This window comes from Oryctolagus cuniculus, chromosome 6 (genome assembly GCF_051225735.1).
Source record: "Oryctolagus cuniculus isolate XC-2025 breed Fujian yellow rabbit chromosome 6, ASM5122573v1, whole genome shotgun sequence".
NCBI lineage: Eukaryota > Metazoa > Chordata > Mammalia > Lagomorpha > Leporidae > Oryctolagus > Oryctolagus cuniculus.
In genome coordinates this window covers 128446671-128472933 of record NC_142872.1, presented here as the reverse complement: position 1 = coordinate 128472933, position 26263 = coordinate 128446671, and the positions used below count along the sequence as shown (strand labels likewise).

Below are 26263 nucleotides of genomic sequence, written 5' to 3'. Positions count from 1 at the left end.
TATCTCTACCTCACTCTTCCTGATGGTTAAATATATACCGCAGTGTGGATGGATTCTAGTTTATGTAAACATTGATAGCAAATAGAGTGTATCCAATATTTTGCCATTTCAAATCAGGTCTCAATGAACAACCTTGTTCATACTTAAAAAAAAAAAAAACAAAAAAACAAACTGAAATGAGAGTCACATAACGGCCGGCACCGTGGCTTAATAGGCTAATCCTCCACCTTGCGGCACCAGCACACCGGGTTCTAGTCCCGGTCAGGACACCGGGTTCTAGTCCCGGTCAGGACACCGGATTCTGTCCCGGTTGCCCCTCTTCCAGGCCAGCTCTCTGCTATGGCCAGGGAGTGCAGTGGAGGATGGCCCAAGTGCTTGGGCCCTGCACCCCATGGGAGACCAGGAGAAGCACCTGGCTCCTGCCATCGGATCAGCGCAGTGCGCCGGCCACAGCGCACTGGCCACGGCGGCCATTAGAGGGTGAACCAATGGCAAAGGAAGACCTTTCTCTCTGTCTCTCTTTCTCACTGTCCACTCTGCCTGTCAAAAAAAAAAAAAAAAAAAAAAGAGAGAGAGAGAGTCATATAACATAAATGTGGGGAGCAACTTGGACTAGACTAAGTTACTGGAATTAAGACTTATTCTATGCATCTGCTCTCCCACAATATGGCGCTGGGAGAGGAGGAAACAGCTTCTACACAGCTGCCTCCAGTTCAACCAATAAACTGTAGGACCTGCTCCTGATTGGAGGAGAGCAGCGTACTCGGCGTGTGGGCAGCCGAGTTGGGATTGGTGGAAGAGGACTATAAAGGAGGAGAGAGACAACATGCACCAGGAACATCTAAGGGGAACACCTGTGCAGCCCCCGAGAGAGCCGGCCGGCGGTGTGCCGCTCCCCCGCGGAAGTGGGGAAAGTGGCAGGGGGAACCGCCCTTCCACGGAGGTGGAAGGGACGGTAGCCAACCCGGGAAGAACCAGCAGCAAACCCGGGGAGGGCCGAGCAGATGAAAGAACAACGCAGGGTCCTGTGTCGTTCCTCCACGAAGAGGGGGAGCGACACATAAAATTAATATTTTAAAATGTATTGTCCAGGGCTGGTGTTGTGAATTAAGCTGCTGGGTGTGACACCCCATATCTTAGCGCTGGTTTGAGACCTGGCTGCTCTACTTCTGATCTGCTCCCTCCTGGTGCATCTGGAAAGAAAACGCAAGCCTCCTCTACACTGTACCCTTGATGCCCCGTGGCTCTGGGGAGCCTAGAAACTTGAAGACTGGAGGCTTCCTTTTCCCCATGAGCTCAGCAAAGGGTACAAAGCCCCAGAACTTAAAACCAGGCATCTGAGGCTGGCATCGTGGCACAGAGGGTCAGGTCACTGTCTGTGACGCTGGCATCCCATGCAAGTATCAGTTGGGGTTCCAGCTGCTCCACTTCTTCCAAACCAGTTCCTTGCTAACGTGCCTGGGAAAGCACTGAAAGACAGCCCAAGTGCTTGGGCTCCTGCCAACCACGTGGGAGACCTGGATGGAGTTCTAGGTTCCTGGTTTCAAACTGGCCCAGCCCTGACTGTTGCGGCCATTTGGGGAGTGAATCAGCAGAGTCAATCATTACAAACTTGCCTAGCTAAATGAGGGCTCAAAATGGGATTTTTGTAGCCTTACATTTTAGAAAAATAAAGTCACATCTCTTGTTCCTCTGGACTTCAGAGGATTTGTTCCCACAACATTTGTGGCAGCAGCACCTGACACCCAATCGCTGCTGAGTAATTCTATGTTGAGTGAGTGGGAGAAGAACTGGTCTTAGGTTCTTCCACTGGATGAGTTCTGACCTCACCCTCATTCTCGCCGTCTTTCTGATTTTTGACGATGGAGTTGAGTGTGTGTGTGTACGTGCATGTAGGGCTGGGTAAGCTGAGTGGGAGGGCGGGACAGTGTTCAAGAAAACAAACAGTTCTCCAGGATTCCCCAGAGGGGCTGCTTCTGGACCCAAGGCATGCAAAGGAGTCCTGCGTTTGCATGCTGGCTCCTGGACAGGCTTCTCCTGTTCCCTTCTGGAGTTCGCCGGCCCTGGCCTGAAGCACTGGGCGCCTCTGACCTGAGTCATTGCTGCCTGCTCGCAGGTCCCACACGGCTGAGGGCTGCGCCCGCCTACGTATTTCTCCTTTTCTGAAGATGAGGCTCTGGCCCTGGGCTGGGAAAGGAGGCTGGGGGAGCAGAGACAATGGTGGCAGAAGGGTGTGTGGCTGTCAGCTCTCTCTTTCTGGCTGCTGGCTGAGGGCCCCGGGGCAGGCTGGCTAGGGCTAGGGAGCAGGGCGAGAGGGGTGCTCGGCCATGCGAGCTCACAGGGACTGGCTGTGACCTCAGAGGTTTCCCCCACCACCTGGGAAGCCCCAGGAAGGGTGGGACTCATGGCGCCCATCAGTCCCACAGGGAGGGAGGAAGCCAGAGGCCTCCCCCAAATCTAGGCTCTCTGCTGAGAGAGGAAAAGCCCCAGGCAGCTCAGGTGACAGAGGGGTGGCCTGGGGGTCAGCCTTCCAGGTGGTTTTAAAGAATGCACAGGTGCTGCCAGGAAGAGCTTACCCCACCTGGAAGATCCCAAGGCGGCTCTTTACTGGGTCAGACCTTTGGGTTATTTTTAAACCCTGGATCAAGTTCCAGACAACATTTACCCCGCAGTCTGAACAGCTCCGGAAGGCAGGCGGTGCTGGCAGGGGCTGGCGAGAGGGCGCTCGCAGCAGCTGACTCTCAGGTTATGCTGACCCAGGGAGCACCGCCAAGCACAGGGGCCCAGCTAAAGAGCAAATATCACAGGGGCCGTGAACTTCAGTAACCGCCTGCACCCAGCCCCCTCCTCGGGTCCCCGCCAGCCCCTCTGGACGTTTTGTGCTTTAATAAGAAAGGCATCGTGGCGCTAGATTTGCTGCAGCATGGAGACAAAGGGACAGGCAGCGCCAGAGCCCAGGGCGTAGAGCGGAGGTGCACCAGGGGACAAGGCTCAGGTGTCTGGGCACATCGAGGCGGACTGGGTCAAGGGCCGCAAGGGCATTGGTAAGCAAAGGGCTAGGGAAGGCAGAGACACGTGGGTGTCAGGGGTGGGTAAGCACGGAGCCATGGGGCATGCCAGGACTTGTGGCTGGCAGTCAGGGAGGAGGGGACATAGAAACTGGACCTGGCCGGGTGCATAGGTCTCACCAGACAGACGGGGAGCAAAGGGGAGGGACAGCAGACCAGCCTGAGCCAGCAATAGGAGAGCTCAGGGCACATGGAGGGTGGTAGTATGAGGAAACCCAGAATTCACGGTGAACGAGCACGGGAGAAAATGCGGGAAGGGTCCATTATAGTTGCCTGTAAGGGTGCTCGGACTTTAAGCCAGAGCAAACCGTGTCAAGGAAGGTTTTTGAAGAGGGAAATAAAGTGATTGGAGTGACAACTTCTAAGTGTTTAGTGGATGGCTGTGCGTAAGAATGTGCTAGAAGCAGGGAGCTGGATGCAGAGATCGGGGAAGAGGCTTTTCCAGTGGCTCAAGTGGACAGAAGGACCTTCATTAGATGGTGGGGAACAGGGGCCAGGGCATGTACGTGGAAGCTGAGGCAAAATTCGAGTCTGGATGACTAGGAGCGTGGACAGTCTCCTGCAGAGAACAGAGAAAGCCGAGGGAAGTTGGGAGTTGTGCCTGTTGATTCTGGGGGCAGGAGTCCAGGTGTCGTTAGGCTGGAGACTTGGAATCACTGAGAGCAGGCAGAGCTAACACCAGGAGAGGGGGCCAGGAGGTGGCGGCAGAGGGAAGGCTGGGTAAGGACTTCTCATCACCACGCTCCATTCTCCATCGTCTGTTTAGTAATGGGACTTCCTGGCTTGAAACAGACACATGGACACTGTGTTAGCTTTTCCTTGCCATAGCTAAATACCTGACAAGGACTACTTAAAGGGAAAGTGGTTTATTTTGGCTCACGGTTTTGGAGATTCACAGTCCAAGACAGGGTGGGCCCCAGTGGCTCAGCCATGGGGTGAGGTTAGAGGGCGCGATGGTGGAGGGAGGGCAGGGAAAGGCTTCCTTGTGAGCCAGGAGGCGTACACTCATCATCTGTGTCTGTGTGGGCTCTCTGTATAAAGCCACCATGATTCCTTCTTGGGCTCCACCCTAACAGCTTAATGGAATCTAATCAGGCACCAAAAGTGGATTATGTTTTTTACCCCTTACTCCATTAACCATTAACAGTAATCCATTAATCATTAACGTAAGGTTCTGGAGAACAAGTCTTTACCATGTGGATACCCAAAGTCTTATCCAAACCATAGCAGACACCCAGCTGATAGGATGTTTCCCAGCTTCCGCCGCACCTTGGTGTGGTCAGATGACCAACTTGTGGCCAATGGGATGTGAGCAGAAAGGACGTGTGTGCGTGCAACTTCCAGGTCACGTCCTTCGAAAAGACTGCTGCTTCCTTTCTCGCGACGCTGATGTGCTGGGGAGCCAGCAGGGAGCAGGAATACGAGGCTACCCCCCAGGAACAGGGGGAGAGCAACACAGAAAGAAGCTGGGCTCCTGCGTGAGCCGTGAGCCTGGGTGCCCAGCTCCCCTGACTGCCTGCCTGGCTCCAGACTAGCATGGAGAGGAGAAATGCACAGCTGTCTCATTGGAGCCACTGTCGGTTATCTTGGCAAATACGGGATCATTTTGTAATAGCAGCAGCTAAGCCTGCATCCTCAGTACTATGCATACTAACGCTGATATTTCTATTGAGAATAAAACTGGGGCCAGCACTGTGGCATAGCAGGTAAAGCTGTCACCTGCAGTGCCAGCATCCCATATGGGCGCCGGTTCAAGTCCTGGCTGCTCCACTTCCGATCCAGCTCTCTGCTATGGCCTGGGAAAGCAACAGAAAATGGCCCAAGTCCTTGGGCCCCTGCACCCACCTGGGAGACCCAGAAGAAGCTCCTGGCTCCTGGCTTTGGATCAGCGCAGCTCGGGCCATTGTGGCCATTTGGGGAGTGAACCAGTGGATGGAAGACCTCTCTCCGTCTCTCCCTCTTCTCTGCCTCTGCCTCTTTGTTACTCTGCCTTTCAAATAAATAAGTCTTTAAAAGAGAGAGAATAAAACCTTTTGTGGTATGCCAACACTTAGGTGAAACAATTGGGAGAAGATGCAAGGAAAAAGAGGAGAAAAAGCAAAGAAGTGAACCATCACAGCATCCAAAGGAAGAGCGTAAAGCAACAAAAAGACAAACAGGGTGCAGGCGCCGCGGCTCACTAGGCTAATCCTCCACTTTGTGGCGCCGGCACACCGGGTTCTAGTCCCGGTCGGGGCGCCGGATTCTGTCCCAGTTGCCCCTCTTCCAGGCCAGCTCTCTGCTGTGGCCCAGGAGTGCAGTGGAGGATGGCCCATGTCCTTGGGCCCTGCACCCCATGGGAGACCAGGAGAAGCACCTGGCTCCTGCCTTCGGATCAGCATGGTGCGCCGGCTGCAGCGGCCATTGGAGGGTGAACCAACGGCAAAGGAAGACCTTTCTCTCTGTCTCTCTCTCTGTGTCCACTCTGCCTGTAAAAAAAAAAAAAAAAAAAAAAGGCAAACAGGATTAGGTGCAGAAAAGTCTGCAGAAACAGATTCCCAAGAGATTCTCGCCAGAATTTCAGCAGATTGGGGACCCTAAGTCAGGCACTGTAGCTTACCCCAGAATGAAGGCAAACGGAAAGTGTCTACCCCCTCTGTGTGTGCTTCTGTAAGTTTGTCACTGATTTGGACATTTAGAATTCTGCATTGGCCTTTTTGCTAAATTTATTTATTTTAAGTTATTTGAAGGGCAGAAAGACAGAGAAACAAAAAGAGAAAGAGAGATCTCCCATCTGTTGTTTCACTCCCAAAACGTCCACAACAGCAGAGGCCAGGTCAGGATGAAATGAGGAGCCAGGAACACAGTCTGTGTTGTGTGGGGGCTGGTGTTGTGGCACAGTGAGGTAAGCCACAGCCTGCAGCGCCGGCATCCCATATGAGTGCCAGTTCATGTCCCAGCTGCTCCACTTCCAATCCATTTCCCTGCTAATGTGCCCGGGAAAGCAGCGCAAGATGGCCCAAGTATTTGGACCCCTGCACCTGTGTTGGAGACCCAGATGAAGCTCCTGGCTTCAGCCTAGCCCAGTCGTGGTGGTTGTGGCCATTTGGGGAGTGAGCCAGCAGAGGGAAGATGTGTGTGTGTGTGTGTGTGTGTGCTCGCGCGTGTGTATGTGTCCCTCTCTCTCTCTGTAACTCTGCTTTTCAAATAATCTTTTTTGAAAAAAGTATTATAAAAACAAGTCCACATGTGGAGCAAGAACTGAACTACTTGAGCCACGACCTGCTGCCTCCCATGGTGGCACATTAGCAGAAGGCTGGAATGAAGAGCTGAGACTGGAAGAGGCAGTCTGACATGGGATGTGGGTGTCCCAAGAGGCGCCTCCACCACTGCACCAAACAACCCCCTTGCATTGACTTTCGGTTAAAAGAAGAATAAATCATGTCTATGCATGCTTGTGCTCATGAAATGAAAGTATTCTGGTGCTTATCTGGATGAATCATGATTTTTTTCTGGAATATTACTATGCCATCAAAAAAGAAATTTTAAACATTATTATATTCATGAAAGCATGCTCATTTCCCTCATCGATTGACTTGCTAATAGTAAAAGGTGTGCACAGGCTGAGCTGTACAGGTAGGAATCTTTTGGTTGCAAAGGAAAGATAACCCAACCCAGACCGATCTGAGCTGAAAGGTCACTCTTGAGCTCACCAAGCTGAACGTTTTGTCACTGGGACCCAGTTTCTCTTTCCCTCGGGTTGAAGACGGCTTCACGGTGAAAGAAGCCTTCTCTCCGCAGACCCCAGATGGCTGTGCTGCTGCTCCCATCCACCCCCGCTTCAAGCCCAGTGGAGAATGCTTGGGCTTCTGCCAACCACGTGGGACACCCAGGCAGAGTTCCAGGCGCCTGGCTTTGGCCTGGTGCCAAACCAGCTGTTGTGGCCACTTGGGGAGTGAACCAGCAGATGGAAGATTCCCTCTTTGCCTCTTCTAACTCTTTTAAATAAATAAATCTTAAGACAACCAAACAAAGCTAGCACTTACAAAGCCCCTCGAACAGTAGCTAGTGCAGAGTAAGCACCCTGCAAATACAGATGTGTTGGCCAGGCCTCAGTCCCAAGTCCCTCTTGTCATGCTGTGACTATGGGGTAGGGATGGCGGGCGTGGTACCCAGGAGCCACAGTTCCCAGGGAGGTGTGTGACCATGCTCTCTGGAGGAGTGGAAGAACTCACGGTCGACAGGTGGGAGCATAGGTGTGGGAGGAGGGCATGGGGTCACAGCAGAAGTCAGGGGTGGATGCCTGAAGGAGGCGGGCTCCGTGGTGCAAGGGACCCCCAGCGCGGGGGAGGCCGCAGAAGCGGGGTGGGGCAAAGACAACCACACAAGGCCAGGGAACCTCAAGGTTTTTTCTCTGACGACCCCTGGATACCCTGATCAACTCAGTGGAGCTGGATTTCCTTCCAAAAATGGTATTTCCCCCAAATGTTGATTTTTAATATTTGGGTTCTACACCATTCCTTTCCTAGTCTTTTTTCTTTCCCCCTCAACTCATCACACAGGATTTGAGGGCCCCCGGAAACCTTAGCACCATGTCTTGCTCACCTCCTTGCGTGACGCAGTCAAGCCGTCATATCCTCACTGGCGGAGCTACACCAGAGGCCGGGGTGAGGGTACCCTGGGGGACACAGGCTTCCCTGGCCCTCATCCCAAGCTGGAGGCCACTTACATAGGGGAGTCCAAGATGGGGGGTGGGGAGGGGAGGTAGGGTATCAACCAGAGCAGACAGTGGCCTGGGACAAATGTCCTCTGGGCTCTGGGGAGTGGTGACAAGTTGGGGACAAAGTGTCTCAGGCAGGCCTCAGAACAAAGGGATGTGGTATGGTGACAGCTCCTGGTCTCTTCTCCAGGGATTCATTTTCCCTGCTGAGGAGGTTTGACTTATTTGTGTTCTGCAGAGGGGAGAGGGGGCAGGTCCAAGACAATTGCATTCATTTCTTTTGGAAGAATTTCCCTGGGTCAGGCAAGGGGGCTTGGGAGACAGAGCCCCTCCTGTGCTTGGTGAGGAGAGGGAAGGGAAGGTTGCAACCCCCTGCCTCTCTGGAAGCTTCTGTGGCCTCCCACTTCCTGCCCTTTGCCGAGTGGCATACTGTAGGTCCTGTCTTCCAAGACCCAGTGCCATGTTGAAGCTTCAGGTCCACGGAGAAGCTCTGTCTACTGCAGCACAGCACCTCTCCCGCATTTTGGTTTGGAAATCCAGTTTTGGGGGTACAGGCATTTGGTGTAGCGGTGAAGACTACGCCCACATCCCACATCAGAATGCATGGGTTCTACCCCCACCTCCTCTCCCAGTTTCAGCGTCTTGGGGATGTGCACCTGGGATGGCTCAAGGACTCAAGTTCCTGCCACCCATGTGGGAGACCAGATGGAGTTCCAGCTCTTGGCTTCTGCCTGACCCAGTCCCAGCTGTCGTAGGCATCTGAGGAGTGAACCCATGATGGAAGATCTCTCTCTGTGTCTCTCTGCCATTCAAATAAGTAAAACAAATAAGTAAGTAAAACCAGCCTTGTGCCATGTGACAGCATAGGGGCCATGAGCTAAACACTGGGACTTGGTGATCCCAGGGACCTGGACTGAAGTCTAGCTACTTCCCGGCAGGGACTTTTAGGCAAGAAACTAAGACCTTTGGCATCCACTTCGCATCTGGAAGTTACAGGGGTTCCCCGAAGAATGTTTGCTCCTGGTGCGTGCTGATCCACCAGTACATGCGGGCGGCTGTTTTATTTCTGGAAATCTCCTCCGGGACCATGAGTGTTTGCTGTACAGACACCTTGGAGGACTGGTCCCCTGTAAGCTCCAAATTGGTTTGTAGCCTCAAAATCACCTACATAACAGTCCTATTGGCCTATCATTAACCCTGTTTTTAAGCAGGCTCCTCTTACGGTTAACAAAATAATGTAAGGGAAAACTGAAAACCATGAGCTACACTGAGAGCTGTTTTATATTTGCTGTTCATTTCACCATAAGCTAGAATTTTATATCTGGGCCATGTCATCAAGATAAAAATAGATACATGTTTGTGAAATAAAAGTTTAGTCACCAAAATCTAGTATTGGAATGATTTTTGTAACACAAATATATTTAGACCCTAAAAACATAAACACATCAGGGGTTGTTAGTTGCTTACATTTTAAAAAAATATTTATTTATTTGAAAATCAGAGTTACACACAGAAAGAGGCAGAGGCAGAGGCAGAGAGAGAGAGGTCTTCCTTCTACCGGGTCACTCCCGAATTGGCCACAATGGCCAGAGCTACGCCAATCTGAAACTAGGAGCCAGGAGCTTCTTCCAGGTCTCCCACGTTGGGGCAGGGGCCCAAGCGCTTGGATCATCTTCAGCTGCTTTCCCAGGCCATAGCAGAGAGCTGGATCAGAAGTGGAGCATCTGGGTCTCAAACCAGCACCCATATGGGATGCTGGCACTGCAGGCAGTGGCTTTACCTGCTATGCCACAGTGCTGGCTCCTGTTGCTTGCATTTTTAATCTGTCAAACTTGAATCTTATTTTAGCTTTGACTTTGTTTGAAATACATTTTAAGGGGGCCGGCTCTGTGGTACAGCAGGTTAACGCCCTGGCCTGAAAAAAAGAGAGGTCTTCCACCCAATGGTTCACTCCCCAATTGACCACAACGGCCAGAGCTGTGCCAATCCGAAGCCAGGAGTCAGGAGCTTCTTCTGGGTCTCCCATGTGGGTGCAGGGATCAAGGACTTGGGCCATCTTCCACTGCTTTCCCAGGCTATAGCAGAGAGCTGGATTGGAAATGGAGCAGCCGGGACTCAAACCAGCACCCATATGGGATGCTAACACCGCAGGCGGCGGCTTTACCCGCTATGCCACAGCACTGGTCCCTGAAATATATATTTTAAAGATTCATGTATTGATTTGAAAGTCACAATTAGAGAGACCTCTTCTATCCGCTGGTTCACTCCTCCACAGCCAGGCTTTAGCCAGGCCCAGGCAGAAGCCAGGAGCCTGGAACTCCATCCAGGTCTCCCATGCGCTCCTTCGATAGCAGGGATTTGGATAAGGACGTACGGAGTAACCAGGACTTGAACCAACACTAACACTCCCATATGGGACGGAAGCATCCCAAGCAGAGGCTGAACCCACTGCACTGAAAGGCTTGCCCCTTGAACAGTTTTATTTCACCTTGGTATTTTCCAAGACTGTTCACTTAAACCCCAGTAGCTGTTGTCCATGCTCTACCAGTGAAAATATTCTTTCTGGTTACTTCACTGTTGAACTGAAACTATTTAACTTTATGCAGATGGGGAAAAAATAATTCTGAAAGAAACACATTTTCTTTAGCATTACATAATGGCAACTGACACCTAAATTATACTCTGAGTATAAAGAGAAATAAATCCTCCCTCAGATGTTAAGCCAGTTCTCTTTGCAAGCTTAATTTAACACCATTTCACTATAGTGTATCTTTCGTGTTTATTAACAATAATTTTTCTTCTGATTGAAAAGTAATCTTGGGGGCCAGCGCTGTGGCACAGCGGGTTAAAGCCCTGGCCTGAAGCACCGGCATCCCATATGGGCGCCGGTTCCAGTCCCGGCTTCTCCTCTTCTGATCTGGCTGTCTACTGTGGCCTGGGAAGGCAATGGAAGATGTCCCAAGTGCCTGGGCCCCTGCACCCATGTGGGGGACTTGGAAAAAGCTCCTGGCTCCTGGCTTCAGATCGGCGCAGCTTCGGCCATTGGAGCCATCTGGGGAGTGAACCAGCAGATGGAAGACCTCTCTCTCTCTGTCTCTACCTCTCTCTGTAACTCTGCCTTTCAAATAAATAAATCTAAAAAAAAAAGTAATCTTGGCTTTTAAGGTAACTTGAGAAATAGCATTATCTGCTGAGCTTATCTTGAATCTTGCAACACTTCTCCTCGTAAATCTTTCCGCCAGGGCCACCACTTTGGCACAGCAGGTTAATCCACTGCCTTTACCCTCAGCATCCCATGTAACTGCTGGGGCAAGTCCTGGCTGCTGCACTTCCCAGCCAGCTCCCTGCTAATGTGCCTGGGAAAGAGAAGATGGCCCAAGTTCTAGGGCCACTGCTACCCATGTGGAGACCTGGATGAAGCTTCTGGCTCCTGGCTTCAGCCTGGCCCAGCCCTGGTCACTGCAACCATTTGGAAAGTGAACCAGTAGATGGAAGAGTTCTCTCTCTCTCTCTCTCTTTCTCCTTCTCTCTCTCTCTGCAACTCTGCCTTTTAAATAAATCAATCTACCAAAAAAATAAAAAACCCTTTCTCTTAAAGTTGAGAACATAACTCTCAAAGCAATAATGGCAAATGCAGGCAGAGTTGTCATTTGGAAATACTTTCTCATCACAATGAAATGATGAAATAAACATTTTACATTTATTATAATTTACCACAATGAAAAAATTGCAAACCATCCAGATATTAAGTATGGCCGTCATAAATAATAGATTATGTAGCATTTTTCCTTTTATTTGTATTACTAGATTCTTTTTATGTATGAATTAACTCTGTCCAAAGTGTGCTGATTGAAAAGCTTTATGAGGCGGCCGGCGCCGCGGCTCACTAGGCTAATCCTCCACCTTGTGGCGCCGGCACCCCGGGTTCTAGTCCTGGTCGGGGCGCCGGATTTAGTCCCGGTTGCCCCTATTCCAGGCCAGCTCTCTGCTGTGGCCCAGGAGTGCAGTGGAGGATGGCCCAAGTACTTGGGCCCTGCACCCCATGGGAGACCAGGATAAGTACCTGGCTCCTGCCTTCGGATCAGCGCGGTGCGCCGGCCACAGCGCGCTGGCCGTGGCGGCCATTGGAGGGTGAACCAACGGCAAAGGAAGACCTTTCTCTCTGTCTCTCTCTCTCACTGTCCACTCTGCCTGTCAAAAAATAAATAAAAAATAAAGAAAGAAAGAAAAGCTTTATGAGGCAAAGACTACAAAGAAAATATTCCATTTTTAAGGACTTAGAGAAATACAATCCATTAGTAATCAAAAAGACATAAAATTCAACATATACTTTGATGTCAGTTATAGAGATTTATTTGTGACAAAAATGCTTTAATAATAGCAGGTTGTCCCCTTATCTGGTGGAATTCAGCATTTTCTCTTTCCAGCACATTCAGAATCTCTGTAATATGCATCGTTTCACGCTCAGATTTAATAAAATGAAGATTTTCTAAAAAGATAACTGCAGTAGAAACGAAAAAGACGGATGTTTGGCCTTGTGGTTAAGGTGCCACTGGGGCACCTTCATCTCATGGTTCCAGTCCCAGCTCCTCCGACTCCAGCTCCCTGCCAAAGCCCACCCTGGGAGGCAGCAGGTGGTGGCTCAAGCACTTGGGTCCTTGCCACACGTATGGGAGACCTGGGCTGAGTTCCTGGCTCCTGGCTTGGGCCTGGCTTAGCCTTGGCCATTGCAGGCATTTGAGGAGTAAACCAGCAGATCTCTCTATGCATCGCCAACAACAATAACAAATCCACAACTTAAAGAAATGAGAAAGAAAATACAGCAGTCTATGAAAGAAAATACAGCAGTCAATGAATGTTTTTAGACACTGGGAACGAGACCATTGAGCTTGTTGTGGCCTGTCACAGGGACGGACGCCAGCTGGGGATGGGTTTTGCTGTCACTAGCGAAGGCTGTGCCACCCGCAGAGGGGCCCACATCTGTGCCCCACTGTGACACGCTGTGCAGTCCTGCGGCCCCTTCTCCAGGGCCTCGGTTTCCCCTTCTGAAGAGTTAGGTCCACAGCCTGAATTCCATATAGTTTAATGCTTATTTTTCCAGTACCATCTGCTGAAAAATATTCCGCTTAGGGTAAGAAGGATGACCTTGGCTGGACACACTGAACATTTGCCTTCTGCCAGGCCTGGGGTGAGCCAGCGTGCAGGGCTGGGGAAAGAACCAGCCGCAATGAGAGGACCAGGTGCCGACAGAGGGTGGAGGTGGGAGCTGAGTGTGCTCTGTGCCGAGGTCGCCCTGGGCTCAGAGAGGGCGCCAACCAGAGAGGCTGTCCAGAGAGAAAAGACCCCTGAGCAGAGCTACAGAAAAGGCAGGCAGCCACAGCTGGGAGGACACAAATCGGCCTGCAGCCCTGCGGCATCCTGGGCAGCACTTGGGGTGCCACGGTCATCAACCTTTTTGTTAAAATAAATATTATTAAATATAATAATGGTTTGCTTCCCAGATGGCTGAAACATCTGGAGCTGGGCTGGTCCGAAGCCATGAGCCTGGAGCTTCTTCCAGTCTCCCACGTTGGGGCAGGGGCCCAAGGAGTTAGGCCATTTTCTACTGCTTTCCCAGGCCATAGCAGAGAGCTGGATCGGAAGTGGAGCAGCTGGGACTCGAACCGGCGCCCATATGGGATGCCAGCACTGCATGCAGAGGCTGTACTCGCTACGCCACAGCGCCGGCCCCCATACAGTCACCAATTTCAAAAAATGTAAGGAGGTAAGGGATGGCATGTGTGCAGTCCTAGCTGCTCCACTTCTGATCCAGCTCCCTGCTACTGTGCCTGGGAAAGCAGCAGGAAATGGCCCAAGTCCTTGGGCTCCTGCACCCATGTGGGAGACCTAGAGAAAGCTCCTGGCACCTGGCTTCAGTCTGGTCCAACTCCGGCCATTGTGGCCATTTGGGGAGCGAACCAGTGGATGGAAGATCAATCTCTCTCTCGAATAGACCTTTTAAAAATAAACAGAAGGGACTGGAGGCAGGCTTTCTAGTGGTTACTCAAGTGAGTGAGCGGTCAGCAGGGCGTGGCGTGGGGGGGTAGCCCGAGTCCCCCCACGGCGACCCTCAGCGTCTGGAAGAACAGGTGGACACCATCACCAGGACTCACCTCCCACTCCTCGCGGAGCCTTCCATGGCCTCCCTGCTGAAGCCCTCCCATCACTTCCCAGCCGTCCCAGCCCCTGTACCCTTGCTCTAGTCCAGGACGCCCTTGCGGGCAGAGGGCTGCCGGGGGCCCGGCTCCTGTCTCTGGGCACACGCCTGGAACCCGTGCCCTTTCCCCGACTGACTGCGCACAGGAGGGCCGGCAACAACAAGGCCGGTTTCACAACCAGGCCGGGACAGCCTCCGGCTGCGGCTGCCTCGCTGGGAGGAGTCACGTGGAGCCCGCAGCGCCTGCACAGGTGGCCGGCTCTCCTCCCCCACCCCCTCCGCTCTCGCCCCGCCCCGCGAGGATCCCGCGCACCTCCTCCAGCCTCCTCCAGAGCCGGAACACCTGTTAACAACGTCGACTTTGAGCCCTGGAGTGAGTTGGCGGCTCCCTGAGAATGCTTGAGGCGAGGGCAGTGGGGGTGGCTGGGAGGGACCCCGGCAAGGCTCTGAGAGGACCTGCCCAGGGTCGTGGTCCCCCAGGGTGACCCACCCCGGGGAGCAATCGCAGCTCCTAGGCCAGTGCTGGCTGCTGATGCACATCGAGCCCACAGTTTCAGGGATCACCGTGAAAGCGCCCCGAGTCGCTGCTCCTGCTGACACCGCCCAGGACCCCTGGGCTCCCGCCTCTACAGCAGGCACCAACAAAAGCCACCCCACCACCACCACCAAGGAGGCACAGGGTCGGGGAGGGGGGCTTTGGAGGGAGGAAGGAAGCAGGAAAGCCCTGTTTGCCGGGAGTCCGAGAGGCAGAGCGCAGTGCAGCGAGCACACTTCGCAGTCAGGCTGTTCCGCGTTCAAATCCCAGCACTGCCACCACCACCCCCCACCCCCGGGCTGGGTGACCCTGGGCCCCTCCCTCAGGCCCCTCATGGAAAGATAAGGATGGGTGGGTGTTGTGCGGAGCCTATAGAGCCACACGCTAGACACTGCCAGACCCGCACCGCTTCTTCCCTGCTTAAAGGGACCCATGAAACGTCGGCAGTGAGGGGTGGGGAGGAGAGCAGGCTCCGGCTCCCCCCTCCTCACCCCGGCTGCCTCCAGGAAGCCCTAAGATGCTCCTTATTATCTTGAAGCAGGGACGGCCTCGCTGAGCGCGAGCCTGCATCCGAACACCGGGAAGGAAAAGAAGGGGCAGTCTGATGCGACCAATGGACCGGGGAGGAAGCCAGAGGAGCGGGCACGCCGCAGCCCCCGGCCCCCCGGCCCCCCGGCCCGCCGCGAGACCAGGGCTGACCACCAGGGGGCGGTGCGGCCCTGCTTTGCGGGCGGGGCCTTCGCGGAGCGTCTCAGACCTCCGGGCTCGCAGCGGCGACAGAAAACGGCGCGCGCGTCAGTCAGGCAAACCCCCGCGTCGTATCTGACGGGCACTTCCAGGTGAACCCAAAGAACTCCCTTTCTCCGGAAATCCCCTCAGAAGCCACCCCGCAGCGTGCTCGCGTGCCTCCATCATCGTGAAAGCCGAGTTAACCGAGGCTCCCTGCAACCCCTGTTAACCGCGGCGATCCCGCAGCCCCGTGACGTCATGCTGCCGGTCCCCCGACGGCCGAGGGGCAGCTCCTTCCCACTGCCTTTGGCACTCGGCAGTCGCTTCCATCTTGTCGGTCACATGGTTGAAGAACTGAATTTAGAAATGAAACGGCATTGGCAACGCAAGCCCAGGCTCAGCGCCTGACGATTAGCCGCGGCGTCTCCGCCCATCGCACGCCCTCTAGCGGCCACAGCGAGGCCTGGCCGTCTGCGGCACCTTTGACCTTTGACCCTTGACCCGGCACAAGTGGGCTTCATTTATCAAAAGAACTGGGACCGTCCCCAGGCGCTGCCCGGCTCTCGGCTTGCTCTGGGAGTTGCTTCGCAGTAATGTCTCTTCTCCAGCGGGTTTACCTGACTTTGGAGAGAAGAGTTCCGGTCCGCACAAGACGGCCAGGTCTATTTTTAACCAACTGGCCAAAGACGCAGGATTCCTGGGGTGGACATCCAGGTTCCCCCTGATGAAGTCCTGGGGACAGGAAGTGCGAGCCTCTGCACCCCCCCAGCCCCAGCCCTGCATCTGGCCCCAGAGGCACCCAGAATCCGGGCAGCAAGTAAGAAGGGGTGGGTGAGGGAGGGTTTGCTTTGCTTTGTTCTGTTTTGTCTTGAAGATTTATTTGAAAGAGTTACAGAGAGAGGAGAGACAGAGAGCGAGAGGTCTTCCATCTGCTGGTTCACTCCCCAAATGGCCACAATGGCCGGGGCTGGGCCAATCCGAAACCAGGAGCCAGGAGCTTCTCCTGGTCTCCCACGTGGGTGCAGGGCCCAAGCACCTGGGCCATGCTCCACTGCTTTCCCGGGCCACGACAGAGAGCTGGACTGGAAGAGGAGCAGCTGAGACTCGAATCGGTGCCCCTGTGGTTAGCTGGGACTGAGAGGGCAGCTTGACCCGCTACACCACAGCGCCGGCCCCTGCCTTGTTTTTATTAGTTAAAAAGAGGAAGCTTCGGGACAGGTGCTATGGCTGCTTGGGACAGCCACTTCCCATATGGCAGTGTCTGGGAGGCAGCAGATGATGGCTCAAGCACTTGTCTTTTTCCCACATGGTGGGCCACGTCCTCCCAGCCGCCGAGGGGGCTCTGGGGCAGATCCACGGTGCTTCCGTTCGTCTGGGGTTAGAAAACAGTTGGTCCAGTGTCTCACGGAACCCCGGGCTGGTGCAACGCTGTTTCCATCCTCAGCTTGGGCCTGCTGTGTACCCAGGCTGGAAACACAAATGTGCTCCTTGCTTCCCCTTCCCTTTCTCTAGCCACTGCTGGCTTGGGGCTGTGCCTGGGGACAGAGTGGGCCCTGGGCAGGGGGGGTCTCCCATGTCCTCTAGGAGAGGCACTCGGATCAGCGCTCCAAGGCCGCCGTGGCTGGGATAGTGTGACGCTCCTGGTCAGTTTCTGGCTTAGAACAGGGCAAATCCAGTGCGGCCCATGGGCGGCAGCCCTGCAGACAAAAGGGAGCCGTGCACACTCCCGCTGCCTGCACTCCTGGATCAGAATCCGCGTTTCACTGCGCCCCGCTGGGCCGCATGGCATGCCAGCAGAGATAAGGGTATGGAGCTCTGACTTCCAGTGCCCTCTCAGCCCCCCCCCCCACCTCCAGCTCACTTGCAGAGGGTCCTCACCCAGGAGGGGTCCCTTCTCCTCCAGACGGTTCCTTCCCAGTGTTCCTCTGACAGCCGCCAAGACCAGCCCCTCGGAGCCGCCCTCACCTGTCCCCAGGCAGACAGCTCTGCGGCCTGTTAGAGTCTGGGTTCCCTAACACCACAACTCCCCTCGCTGGTGGGGGTCCTGAGAAGTCCTCTGGTCCTGGGGCAGCGGCTCAGAGGGTCTTGTCTTCACACACAGGAGTTTGGAGGCGAGGCCGAAAGTAGTGGCAAGCGAGGTGGCCAGGCTTAATGGGGAGAACACTCGTGAGAGCGCGGGCGGGGGTCCCAGGAAGGAGCCGGAGCCGGGGCAGCATCCACGCTGCAGGTTTTACAGCTGGAAGGCTCCCTGGGTGTGGGATTCTAGGAATTCCTTGATCCGTGGCCCCCCAGGGCAGGGCAGGGAAGCTGCCCCAAGGGGAACCTGCAGATCGCTGGACTCCCCTCACCAGGGTGTGCAGCACAGGTAAGGCAGGTGCGCCCCTCATCCACCACCCGCAAATTCCCACATCCTCCTTTGCACATAGGCTGATGTTCAGGGGACGATGACGTTGATCTCCGTTCTTGTCTCACATAGAATTTCCACATGGACAGGACAGTGGGCAAAGCAAGATTTATTTAAGTCAGAAACCTCCTGCCACAGCAGTCAGGAGGGGGCTCCAAGGGAAGAAAACCCCTTGGGGACTGGCGCTTGTGGGCTTAGCGGGTAAAGCCACAACCTACAGCGCCAGCGTCCCATATGGGCGCCGGTTTAAGTCTCTGCTGCTCCACTTCCGAGAGCAGCAGCAGATGATGCAAGTCCTTGGGCCCCGCACCCACATGGGAGACCCGGAAGAAGCTCCTGGATCAGGGCTTTGGGTTGGCCCAGCCCCGACCGTTGTGGCCATCTGGGGAGTGAACCAGTGAACAGAAGATCGATTCTCTCTCTCCCCCCTGCCCCTTAATTCTGACTTTCTAATAAATAAATAAAATAAATCATTAAAAAAAAAAAAGGCAGGGGTAACCTCCCCCCCCCCCAAGAAACTTCCAGTGTGGGGTCTTTTATACACAGTTCCTGGGAGGCATAGACTAGCAGCTAACAGAGGGTGGCAGCAAAACCTACCAGAGGGCGGGAGTTGTAGTCCTGTGTAGCCTGCTCTGGATAAACCAAAAACCTATCACAAGGGGGCGAATGACAATTCTGTCTTGCTATTCTCTTGATAAACTAGAAACTCAGAGGGGCGGAGTGATCATTTTGTCCCTCTAAAGGCAGCTTCTGGGGAGAAGCACGTGTTTGGTCCCCTCCTACAGGGACTCTGCCCCTTTTCTCATTCCGACAGAGACCTGGCCTAACTGCCTGTTAGTCCATATAACTGCTCAGGCTAACACTGCCACCCAGGGGTGCACTTCACCGGCAGTGTTCCTACTGCTGGTGAAGCCCTGGCCTTCCCTGGCTGCTTTGAGGAGGGGTATGGCCGCTAGAGACAGCCTCATGGTCTCTGAGTCTCACCCAAATGCTTGTGTGGGCTGTCTATTGCTGTGTGCCCAACTAGCACAAGCTGAACGCTTGCACCAGCAATTTATTATCTCAGCGTCTGCGTCCTGTGGGCTAAATCGTGTCTCTCTCCCCGACAGATCCATTTCTTGAAGTCCTAACCCCCAGCACCTCAGAATATGAGTGTGTTTGAAGACAGGGCCTTGTGAGAGGTCAGGAAGGTCATAGGTCATAGGCTAAAGGTCCTGAGACCGGGGCCTCTGTGCGTGGGGAGACGCCATGGATGCCCGGGTGCAGAGGGAAGGCCATGAGAAGACACAGTGAGAGGGGTCCCCTGCGAGCAAGGCAGAGGGGCGTCAGGGGAGAAAGCAGGCCTGCCGACATCCTGTCACGCTCGCCACCTCCGGAACTCTGAGGCCAACAGGCTGCTGCTGTCCACGCGCCCCCAGCCTGCGGCCTGCCGCAGTCACACCTGATTCTACTCTGGGGGTTGGCAAAGCAGTTCAGGCGCAGCTCAGCTGGGGACAGCTCAGGCCTCTCCCAGAGCTGCCGCAACCCCTGCCCCCAGCCCTCTGGGACTGCCCCAGGGTGGGGGTCTGCTTCCCAGCTCAGCTGCATGGCTGGCAGCTGGTTTCCCTCAGAGGGAGTGAGGGCCAGAAGAAGCGGCACAGCCCTCAGGGCCGGCGCTGTAGTAGTGCAGCGGGTTAAGCTGCAGCCGGCAACACCAGCATCCCCTATGAGTGCCGGTTCGTGTCCCGGCTGCTCCACTTCTCATCCAGCTCCCTGCTCATGCACTGGGAAAAGCAGTGGAAGATGGCCCAAATGTTTGGGTGCCTGCCACCCATGGATGAAGCTCCTGGCTTCGGCCTGGCCCAGCCCAGCCCTGGGGAATGAACCAGTGGATGGAATAGCTCTGTCTCTCCCACCCCTCTGTAAAGTCAGCTCATTCGAAAGTTCCAGCTGAGGGTGCCTGTGTCCTGCTCAGACTCTGGCAGGGCCCTCACATGGGGAGGGCACCCCAGCTTCTCAGGGGAGAGATTCAACCTCGCCAGGAACTAGGGCCTAGTTCTTGTCCCCACCCCTTCATCCACTGATGGCCCGGGGGAGCAGGAAGGACTAGCCCCCATTCGGCTCACCTGCGGTGTGTGCCTCTTGTCTCCCAGGCTCACCTGCGGTACGTGCCGCTGTCTCCCAGGGGCCTCCCAGTGCTTGGTTTGATCCCAACAGGGAACCTTGAGGAGGCAGAACTGTGGCTCTCCTACCCTGGCCGTGGCTGCGTCCTGCCTGGGTCTCCCAGCCTGCCTGCCCCAAGGGGGGCCCCTCCGTGGACTCACACTGAGAGGAACTGAGGCTTCTCCGACCCTCTGGAGCCCACCCCCTTCCCAGGAGGCAGAACCCCTGCAGGAGCCTGTAGCCAGGCCCCCGGGCTGCAGACTTCCACACGGATGCTGATGCCGGAGGGTGACTAAGCTGCTGACTAAGAGAGCCAACTTCCTCTTCCCAGGCAGCGGCCTGTGCCATGAAGTTGTTTTGCTCTGACAAATTCTGGTCATGTGCCTTCCTGCCCCCTTCGCACGATTCTGCAGGGGCCACCAGCTGTGAAAAGCTCGCTCTTTGTCCTTGTGCCCTTTTTTTCTGTTGCTGTCACTGGTGCAGGATTCTGTACCAGTTCCTAACCACGTTGGCCGGAAGACCCTGGCCTCACGCAGGAAGGGTGGAGGAACTACGCCCTCCCATCCCCAAACCAGCAGTCATTTGGATGCTGGGCTCTTCCAGAAAATCTGGGACATACGTGCAGTTTACAGAAGCCCTGATCCATTTCAATTAAAATGGCTTTAATAATCACAAACATAACTGGAAAAAAAAGCAGCAAAGCATGTCTGTGTGCTTCTGATTGTTTCTACAGATGGTCTCTACCGTATTCTTTCTAAAGCAGCGCTCATTCCAGATGTTCCCTGGGTGGAGACATCTTTAATGCTGAATGTTGTGATTCTTTGTGTGCTGTGTTCTGTTTAATCAAAGCGGTTCTTTATATAATAAAGTACAGTGTTAGCTAGCCAGCTCCGACTCTTCATCGGAACTCACCAGCGAGGGGCAGGCGTTTGGCACGGTGGTTAAGATGCCCACCTCACTTATCAGAGTGCCTGGATCTGATACCTGACTCTGCTTCTGAATCCAGCTTCCTGATAATGCAGACCCTGGAGTGCAACTGCACAAACCAGAGTAAAATTCTTCTTAGAGCATTTTTCTTGGTTTCTGTGTAAAAATGCAGTTATCACTGCAGTTTGAGTGGGAGAGAAGGGTTCTCTTCCCCAGAACATTCCAGACTGGACATTTGGGATAGTCTGGTGCCTGGAGGTCCCATTGCACTACCAGCAGAAGTTATTCCAGCCACGCAGGGTCATGCCTGTGCCCTGGCTGGCGCTCCCTGCTATGCAGAGAGGTGACCGTGGAAGGCTTCGCTGTGGTAGACCAGCTGCCTCAGGAACACTGACTGCTGAGTGTCACACACCCTATCTGGCTCCACAACCCTGTTCCTGGAATGTTCTCTCAAGCGCACCCACGGCCTCGGGTTCAGAGGCTCTGTCATCTGTCAAAGGCCAGGCTTATGAACCTTCAAGGAGTAACAGTAAATCTCCCAGGATTAGTGGGACTACTGTAGGCACCAGGGCTTGGTGTAACTTAGGGAGAGGAGGGGTTAGGTCTTGCTATCAAACTGTGTAAGTGCAGCAGGATTCAGCGGGCTAGGCGAGGGATGCATTTTGGTTCTGTTTCATATTTTTAGGAATAGGAACTACTACTCACTGCTCATCTCCAGACAGGAAGAAGCACTTCTGTGTCAACGTCAGAAGCAGTTTCTGCCTGAGGGTCACTTCTGAGTCCATCTCCACTGTGGCCACCATCACATGGCGCATGGAGGCCTCTTGAGAATTGTGCTCCACACCCTGTGAACCTCACTGAAAGTCATGTGAGTCACCCAGCGACATCCTCCCCTGCCCTTACTTTTCTTACAAATACGGTCTTTTGGTTTCAGTATCTTTTTTTCTTTTTGTACTTGAAAAGCAGGGAAAGACAGAGGCAGATATAGAAAGATCTTCCGGGTGTGGCATAGTGGATAAAGCCCCACCTGCAGTGCCAGCATCCCATATGGGTGCCAGTTCCAGTCCCTGCTGCTCCACTTCCAATCCAGCTCTCTGCTGTGGCCTGGGAAAGCAGTGGAAGATGGCCCAAGTCCTTGAATCCCTGTGCCCGCATGGAGACCTGGAGGAGGTTCCTGGCTCCTGGCTTCAGATCAGCACAGCTCCGGCTATTGTGGCCAACTGGGCAGTGAACCAGCAGATGGAAGACCTCTCTCTCCCTCTGCCTCTCCTTCTCTAACTCTTTCAAATAAATCTGAAAGAAAGAAAGAGAGAGAGAGAGAGGGAGGGAGGGAGGGAGGGAGGGAGGAAGAAAAGAAAGATCTTCTATCTGCGGGTTCACCCCCTAAATGTTTACAACAACAGGGATTGGGATCAGGCCAGAGCTGGGAGCCAAGAACTCAATCCTGGTTACCTATATGGGTGACAGGGACCCAAGTCCTGGAGCCACCTGCGGCCTACCCAGAGTGTGCATTATCAGGAAGCTGGAGTAGGGAGTGCAGCCAGGATTTGAAGGCAGGCACTCTGACGGGGGACACAGGGTCCCCAGCGGTGTCTCAACCGCTGTACCAAGCACCTGCTCCTCGGGATCACTTGGCCCCGATTTTGAGCACAAGGTCCTCAGCCAGAGAGCCCACTCAGGACGATCCCTCCTCCTGCGGTGTGTGGTCCTCATGTGTTGCAGAGACAGAGGCAGAAAAAGGAGTTACTTCACAAGGAAGAAAGATAAATTGAAACTTAGTCTGTTATTTCTGGAGACCTGAATCATTCACTAAATAAAATTATTTTACTATGACTGAAAAATGGTCAACTGAGAATCTTTATAAAATCTTTTTTTTTTTTTTAAGATTTATTTATTTGAAAAAGTTACACACAGAGAGAAGGAGAGGCAGAGAGAGAGAGAGAGGTCTTCAATCCGGGACTTGAACCAGTGCCCATTTGGGATGCCAGCACTGCAGGCGGTGGTTTTACCCGCTATGCCACAGTGCTGGCCCCTTAGAATCTTTATAAAATCATTTTATAAAATAGCTTCCATGCAATCCTACACCTGAGAAGCTTTCTGTTTATGATAGTGAAGTAGCTCTTTGCTTCTAGGTTATATTCCATGAACACTGAGTTTTGGTATCTTCATCTCCAATTTTTAAAAAAATATATTTATTTGAAAGGCAGAGTTAGAGAGACAGAATCTTCCATCCGCTGGTTCATTTCCCAAATGGCTGCATGGGTTGGGGCTGGGCCAGGCAGAAGCCAGGAACCTGGAGCTTCCTCTGGGTCTCCCACGTAGGTGCAGGGGTCCAAGCACTTGAGCCATCTTCTACTGCTTTCCCAGGCACGTTAGCAGGGAGCTGCTATGGGAAGTGGAGCAGCCAGGTCTCGAACTGGTACCCATATGGGATGCTGGCGTTGCTTGCAGGTGGCAACTTTACCTGCTACACCACAAAGCCAGGCCCTCCAATTTCTTTTTTTTTTTTTATTTGAAAGAGTTACACAGAGAGAGGAGAGGCAGAGAGAGAGAGAGAGAGGTGTCTTCCATCAACTGGTTCACTCCCCAATTGGCCGCAACGGCCGGAGCTGTGCTGATCCAAAGCCAGGAGCCAGGAGCTTCCTCCGGGTCTCCCACGCAGGTGCAGGGGCCCAAGGACTTGGGCCATCTTCCACTGCTTTCCCAGGCCATAGCAGAGAGCTGGACTGGAAGTGGAGCAGCCAGGACTCGAACTGGCACTCATATGGGATGCCAGCGCTTCAGGCCAGGGCATTAACCTGCTGTGCCACAGCGCCAGCCCCTTCAATCTCAATTGTACAGTATTTACCGAGCATGTTTGTGTACCTATTTGATACATTTATTCATTAGACACATGCTGAACAGTGAGTAGCTCTGAGGTTCCTTCATCTTTCAGTTCCCTTCTAGGCCAATTTTTTGCCTCTGCCCACTTGAGTCACCCCCTCTTCCCATCTCCCACCCAGGTAGATGGAGCCAGGAGTTTGTAATTGGACTCTGATCTGCAAAATGGCCCCAAAGGCCACAGCAGAGCTATCCAAGCCCAGGAGTCCATCCACCCAGCCAAGGGCAGTTTCTGAACCTTGGCACCCTTCCACGCTGTTCTCAGGAACCCTGTCAGGCATGGGACAAGCCCTGCTGTGTGCCCTTGTTCAAGACCTCAGACAAGGCCCACTGCCAAACTCTGCCTCCTCTGGCTTGCGCCACCTCCCACACATCCTCCTCTCATTTTGGAGGGCTCTCAACTGCACACCATGTAGCTGGTTCTTGATGACACGCTGTCAGGTGTTCTGACAGTCACAGCGCAGTGGTAGTCTTGCCTTCACCTGCAGCAGCTCCTGGACAGGTACTTACCGACAACAGCTCCGTGCATCACTTGGAGCACTTGTCTCTCCACCCGGTCTCGCTTTGGGGGGATGGTGGGTGGACACAGGCAGCTACTTCAGTGCAGCCCCGGCTGACTCCCTGAGGTGTCCTGCAAGGCAGTGACGTCAGCAGCGCGTGCCATGGGAATGTGTGGAAGGTCCCTGGCCTCTCCCAACCTTTGTAAATTCACTTTCCGCCCACCTCTCTGCTCCCTACCCTTCACCCCTCCACAGCACCCTTCCTTGAATTCAACTTAAGGCATTTCCCAAAAGGGTATTTTCTCTGCATCCTAGAGGCAGAGCACATGCCCGGCATTTCAAATGATGAGGTCTGGCTAGCCGCTCATAGATGAATGGATGGAGTGCTGAGCTGGCAGACAGATGGGTGGGTGTGGGTGAGTAACAGAGTGAGCTCTGCCTAGAATACCCAGCAAAGATGCCACACAGACAGAGGGCCCCGCTCGCCCAAGGGGTTAAGAACCTGGTGGGATTCGTCGACTCTACAGGGTGAAAATTTTTCAAAATTGTTTTCAAAAAATGAATAACTTATGGGTCCGGCCTGTGGCTCACTTGGTTAATCCTCCACCTGCAGCACCGGCATCCCATATGGGCGCCGGGTTCTAGTCCCGATTGCTCCTCTTCCAGTCCAGCTCTCTGCTGTTGCCGGGGAGGGCAATGGAGGATGGCCCAAGTGCTTGGGCTCCTGCACCCACATGGGAGACCAGGAAGAAGCACCTGGCTCCTGGCTTCGGCTCGGCTCAGAGCCGTCTGTAGCGGCCATTTGGGGAGTGAACCAGCAGAAGGAAGACCTTTCTCTCTGTCGCTCTCTCACTGTCTATAACGCTGTCAAATAAATAATAAATTAAAAAAAGAATTAAAAAATACATAACTTAGAATCTAGACTGTTTACAAGTGTCTAATCAACAGAGCAAAACAAGGGTGACTCTACAGTTTTTCATATACAACCATATATATATGTCTCTCTCTCTCTCTCTATATATATATATATATATGCCTGTAGTTGCTAAGTTATACCTTTTTGAAATGTTCAGTGTTTCTTCACTTGTGTGAGAGGGCCACTACTTTCTCAATTGAACAAAATGTGCCGACTTTCACCATCAACATTCTTCACCCTTGAACTTGGAGGCAACTTTAAAGACTGGGAGAGCTTTCAGATCCCATCCAGAAGTCTCACCCTTAGCTGTATGCGTGACGCATCTGGAGAAACTTAAACGGCTTGATGCCCAGATTTTATCTCAAGTCCATTACATTAGAATCTCTGAAGATGGGACCCAGACTTCAATATTTTTCCTTTGTTTTGAGAAGCTTTTTTATTTTTTACATATTTTATATATGTATTTGCTGTTATATATTTATATTATATATATATTTACTTTTTGTCTTATGTTTTGTTTAACACCATATTTTTCAATTTTTTTTTTTTTTGACAGGCAGAGTGGATAGTGAGAGAGATACAGAGAGAAAGGCCTTCCTTTGCCGTTGGTTCACCCTCCAATGGCCGCCACGGCTGGCACGCTGCGGCTGGCGCACCGCGCTGATCCGAAGGCAGGAGCCAGGTACTTCTCCTGGTCTCCCATGGGGTGCAGGGCCCAAGCACTTGGGCCATCCTCCACTGCCTTCCCTGGCCACAGCAGAGAGCTGGCCTGGAAGAGGGGCAACCGGGACAGAATCCGGCACCCTGACCGGGACTAGAACCCGGTGTGCCAGCGCCGTAAGGCAGAGGATTAGCCTATTGAGCCACGGCGCTGGCCTAACACCATATTTTAAAGACTCCCCAAGTGCAGTCAAGGCTGAACCACTACTGTAACCCACATGCTGCTGAGACTAACAAGACTTCCATGCAAACTGGAGGGTTTTGTGTGCTTGCCGAGAATCAGGCTTGAAGCCAGTCTCATTCCGATCCCTCCCCATCATCCCCGTCGTCTTCTCCACTCGTTTCTGTCCCAGCAACCAAGAAGGACTCAAGGGCTGTGTCCATGAGGATCCAAGTTCGGGGGAGCTCCACCATTTTGTGAGAGCTCTGCTTTTCCCTTCCTGAACTGAACTTCTGGGCCCCAAGGTAGTTTCAGGACTTAAGACAATTGCAGTGAATCCTGAGAAGTTTACAAAACAACACCAGACCAGAGCTGGCCAGTGCCCAG

At 53.4% G+C, this 26263-nt stretch overlaps 2 long non-coding RNA genes across 2 annotated transcripts; both read left to right on the top strand.

Annotated features, from left to right (window-relative positions):
• Positions 1 to 2688: 2688 nt before the first annotated feature.
• LOC127490790 (uncharacterized) lies at positions 2689 to 7081 on the top strand. The gene is made up of 2 exons (XR_011389284.2): positions 2689 to 3044; positions 6849 to 7081. It is a non-coding gene; the product is annotated as an uncharacterized LOC127490790 (long non-coding RNA).
• Positions 7082 to 15908: 8827 nt separating this feature from the next.
• On the top strand, positions 15909 to 25997 carry LOC127490744 (uncharacterized). The gene is made up of 3 exons (XR_016236566.1): positions 15909 to 16044; positions 21419 to 21568; positions 25892 to 25997. It is a non-coding gene; the product is annotated as an uncharacterized LOC127490744 (long non-coding RNA).
• The last annotated feature ends 266 nt before the right edge of the window (positions 25998 to 26263 follow it).